This window comes from Jaculus jaculus, chromosome 14 (assembly GCF_020740685.1).
Source record: "Jaculus jaculus isolate mJacJac1 chromosome 14, mJacJac1.mat.Y.cur, whole genome shotgun sequence".
In the NCBI taxonomy this organism is placed as follows: domain Eukaryota; kingdom Metazoa; phylum Chordata; class Mammalia; order Rodentia; family Dipodidae; genus Jaculus; species Jaculus jaculus.
The window spans coordinates 71,319,460-71,324,692 of record NC_059115.1 but is presented as its reverse complement, the minus strand read 5'-3'; positions in this window follow the sequence as shown (position 1 = coordinate 71,324,692).

Below are 5,233 nucleotides of genomic sequence, written 5' to 3'. Positions count from 1 at the left end.
GTCGGGCCTGCAGCTAGACCAGGAAGCACAGGCCCTGTTCTGAATGAGGCTGACCTGGACTTCTGCCCTCCTGCCCGCCCAGGGGCACCAGGAGAGTCACGTGCAGAGCCACAGCTGTGAAGGTAGCTTGAAGCCGTTGCTTTGTGAAAGAGTTGATGTCAGAACAGCTCATCTCACTCCTCATCCTTGACATTTTATCATCTGCAGCTCCAGTTTCGGGTTGTTAATAATTAAATGATTGTGGATTTTTTTTTTTTTTCTAAAGCCTGGAAATCAACGATACCCTGAGCTATAGTGATACCATCGTAGCCTGTGAGGGAATGGGGTCAGGCAGAAGCTGTGTTCTAGTGTTTTCTGTCCTGTGGGAACATGATAACACCCGCAAATAGAAGAGGTTGTTGTTTGTGGTCTCGAAACTGTAAACATTTCGGGCTATTGTTTCTTTCTTGTTTCCTGTAATGTCCACTTCCTCAAGGGAGGAAGCAAAGGACACTGCTGCTGCATGCAAGCCACAGGGAGCATTGCTGGCCCGCAACTTCAGTTTTACGTATTTACTAGGCAGCCGGTTCAAGTTCAAATAAACCTGCAGTTACTAGATACAATAAAATATGCCCTATTGGGCTGGAGAGATGGCTTAGCGGTTAAGTGCTTGCCTGTGAAGCCTAAGGACCCCGGTTGGATGTTCAATTCCCCAGGACCCATGTTAGCCAGATGCACAAGGGGGCACACACATCTGGAGTTCATTTGCAGTGGCTGGAAGCCCTGGTGTGCTCATTCTCTCTCTCTCTCTCTCTCTCTCTCTCTCTCTCTCTCTCTCTTTCTCTCTCTCTACCTCCTTCCCTCCCTCTCCCTCTCCCTCTCTGTCTGTTGCTCTCAAATAAATAAGTAAAAAAAAACCTTAAAAAACTTTTAAAAAAATATGCCCATAACTGCAAGTACTCGCAATAAGTGGAAAGTTTGCAAGAGCAACCAAGCCCATTGACGCTTCCTCTTTGACTCAGGGTTGAGTTGAGTCACAGTTAGCTGTTAAGGCCAACCCAAAAGAATTGAACCAAGAAATGTTCTATTGTTGTTGTTGTTTTTTCATGTTAGTCTTGCCTTCTGTGTGAATGGGCAAAACCAAATCCTCCCTGGAAAACACTGTCTTCATGAGGTACATGTGCCCACAGCCAAGTGATGGATGCCAATCGTGTTCCTGCTTTTGAACTCACAGACTGGGCATCTACAGAAACCGCCACCACCACCTCCCCACACCAGTCAGGTGCTTTCAATTTCTTCAAAATGATTTATACCCAGCTCCTAGGATTCACCCTTTTGCTCAACATAAATTTTACATCTGCCACCGGATTTAAGTTTCCACTTTAAAGGGGTACCCTTATTGACAATAGATATCCCACGACAGATCTTTGAGGTGAAGCAAATGGACAAATCAGTAAGTGCATAGTTCAGACAAAGTCTCACTCACTGATGAGGTTTTCCTGCCACTTTCCTACCAATGTTTGCTGGAATTCAGAGCACAAGAGGACATTTAAAGAGGTGTAGAAATCAAACATGGTTCATAGTAAGGACTTGGACAAGAATCAGGCAAAGCCCCATCCCTCTTTAGCTTATGACTAAGGGTCAGTAACAGATGAACTCCTAGCATGCCCATTCTGTGGATCCTCTGAGGGCTCGTCAAACATTTGCAGCAATTCTGATCTGACATTGACAATGTTCTTTGCGAGTAAATAGATATTATTGTTAATGATTCAATTGGAAAACATTTTCTATTAGTTTTCTCAATCTCCTGAGTCAGATGCATTGAAGAGTGCCTTTAAACTACAGACAATCTACCTAAAGCCACATTTTCCTGATACTGTATGGGACATCAAAATAAAAGTCATAAATTGGACTTTGAGGCTATGATATGGCTGCCACTGTTAATGCTAGGCTTAGATTTTGAAAAATTTGTTTGTTTGTTCATTGTTACCATTGACTAATTATAAAACAACTATGAGTTCAAAGACAGCCTAGCCTAGCACAAGGCTGCCTTAAATTTTATTTTTAAAACTACAAATAAATAATATCCTTTACTTGTATGTTCATCTCATATATATTTCCACTTTTAAATTTTTTTAATTTATTTATTTCAGACAGTGAGAGAGAAAGAATGGGTGTGCCAGGGCCTCCATCCACTGCAAACAAACTACAGATGTATGCACCACCACCTCATGCATCTGGCTTACATGGGTCTTAGGAAATTGAACCTGGGTCCTTTGGCTTTGCCAGCAAGGGCCTTAACCGCTAAGCAATCCTTCCAGCCCTAAATTCCCACTTTTAAATACTACATTTTAAAAATGAGAGCAGGTGTCAAAGTACTAGATTAAAGCATCCATGGTGAAGGTAATGAGATTGCGCAAGTATTTTTAGCTGATCTACACACTTCATGCGCAATCACTTAACAAATGACATGGAGATGATGCCTGTTGCTGAGGGCTGCCAAAATTGCAATGGGTAAGGGCATCAAATTCCTGCCTGCATTCTGGAAAACTGGTAGAGGTTCCATGGTGTTTGCTGCTGAGCTTCTACAAGTGTCTGTGCTGAGGTTGCTTTGGCTGCAGCCTGAGGACTTCATGTGAATATGTGGAAGACGCCTCCTCACTAAGTCACTCCACACGTGGATCTTCTCATTCATAAGAGGCCACACAGGTGACCAAGCGGACGCGTGAACATGACAGCTTTCTTTCTGAGGAGTACGTTCCCGTCCCTTGCTCTATTCCTCATGGGGCATGTTTCCAGTGTCCCCCCTTCCCCCCCGCCACCCCCCCCCCCCCCCGCACAGTCTCCAGCCACCGGATGTTTTGCAGGTGGTTCTGGGAGAGAAAGCCTCTAGGACTATCTAAGTTCATGAACTAACTCGTCCTCAGGTTGTAGGAACCATTTATTGTAGGAGCCAACCCAAATAAATCCAGCCTTGAGGCTTGTAGCCATTGCTATGGGCCAGATCAGATATACAATGACAAAATCCTGGGATCCGCTCTCCTCCTCTTGGCCAAAGAAGAATGGCGGGCTGGAAAGATGACTTAGTGGTGAAGCCACTTGCTGTGAACCCTAAGGACACAGGTTTGATTCCCCAGGACCCACACAAGCCAGGTGCACAAGGTGGCACAGGCATCTGGGATTGGCTTTCAATGGCTAGAGGTCCTGGCATGCCCATTCTCTCTCTCTCTTTCCGTGTGTGTGTGTGTGTGTGTGTGTGTGTGTGTGTGTGTGTACATGTATATTGCTGTTTCTCTTTCCCTCTCAAATATCTCAAATAAATAGATAAAATATTTTTTAAAGTCATAACAACGGAGAATGGCTTGCACCCCCCCGCCATTATTTGGGGGTTTTTTTTTCAAATTCTTCCTTCAAATGCAGAATTCACAGTGGCCTAACAAGTAAGCTCAATTCAGTCATCCAACAAAAAGAAAGTTACTCCCTGTTAGATATAAAACAAAATCTGAATCCTGTCCTCAGAAAACTTAATAGCATGGTTTACAGAGCCTGCTCAGTCATGACCCTATATAATAAAAACCAGAAGAGAAGGCTACGAAGCAGTCTGGGTGCCGTGGGGCAGTAAGAGGAAAACACCATTTCTTCAGACTCTGCACCAGGCCTGGGTTCATAATCTTGTTCCTCAGGCAAGCTCTTTCACCCTTCAGAGACTCTAATACCCTTGTGAGAAATGCAGGTGACCAAACATCGTCTTCTCCCGGGCTGTGGCAACAGTCCAGTGAGTGGGAATAAGCAAAGTTAGCCCCGTGCCTGGTCCATGCTACACAGTGGATATCAGCCTCGGGATACATCCCACAGCTGCCAGGACACTCCGGCTTGGAATGTTGGCTTATCACTGTTTACTTATTCCTAGCCCCATGATTTTCCCCAAACAAACATTGGGAAACACATTAACCAGTGGGAAGGGCAGTAAAAATATTTACAAAAAGAACCAAACACTAGATTTATATGAAATTTTAGTCATTTTATTTCTTTCCCTCTGTCGCCAGCACCCATCTATCAATCAAAGAGAGAAACATTCAGATAATTGGAGTATCTCAGGGCCCGCGTGGCCTTTGTCTGCTCTAAAAAATTCCCCCAAAATTCTTTCTGAAAATGGATGAGACTATAATTCATTTTTAATGTGCAGAGGAATTGTAAGAAATGCAAAAGTCTCTTAGGTGACATAAAAATTGAAAATGCCCCATAAAAAGACCCGCTTTAAATGTCTGACTTGTAAAAGTAAATGTCGTTTCAAAATTTTTCATTTGTCACCCTCCGCGAGGAGACTCCTGCCTCCACTGCACCGCAAGTCACTCCCCGCAAGGGCTGCAGCGGGAGGGACAGCTCCTTGGTTTGCGCACTGCTGGATGGAGAAGTCTGCGCATCCCTGGACTGCATTCCCTCTTCCCCGAGTCATCTAGGCTGAGGAGCTTCTGTCTAAGTCGCACGGGAGTGCTACCCGGCAGAGGGTTAACCAAGGTCACAGGGCCAGGCAGAAGCAGAGCTGGCCCTCCCATCTCCTGGGAAGAGTCCCAGTCCAGCGCTCATCCAACTCAATCAGGCTTGCATACGCATAGGAACCAGACAGAAGGCCCTGGTTTTTAGCCATAAAAATCTTAGCTCAAAATACTGAAAACCCTCCGGGAGATGGACATGATTTTGGCCTCAGTAGCTCTGGGATCTCTGTGGTTAAAAATGTAGCCCCCCCCCCCCCGCAACTCTACACTTGTACCAGGCCTTATCTCCAAAACTCGTACAATAACGTGAACCCACATGCCCGAGAATAATGTCTCGGAGCCAGCCCTGCCCCGGGTGGCACGGGGCGGTGTCTCGTTCGGCTCGGCCAGCTAGTTCTCTTGGAATTTCAGCAGCCACCAGGAAGAGGCTGCTGGCACCAAGGGCTCTCGCTCGCTGCTCCGAGGTTCATGTCACACGCTGAGCTGTGTTCACTTAAGTGCTGCCAAAGTTCTTAGAGTATTTGAATGAAGCTCTTCATAAAACAAACATGAAAATCCATTACCAGCAGTCACCGAATGCTGGCGCCTTGACGAATGGCCAACCTGCCGGCATCCGGGGAAATGTGCTGCGCTGACAAGCGACTTGCAAAGGAGCCGTTTCCTTAAACGAGGTGTGTGCGCCCACCACGGGGGAACACGTGGGGGAGTGGGAGGATCAATGAGGCTGCTAATTAAGGCAGAGTACCAATCCCCCGTGT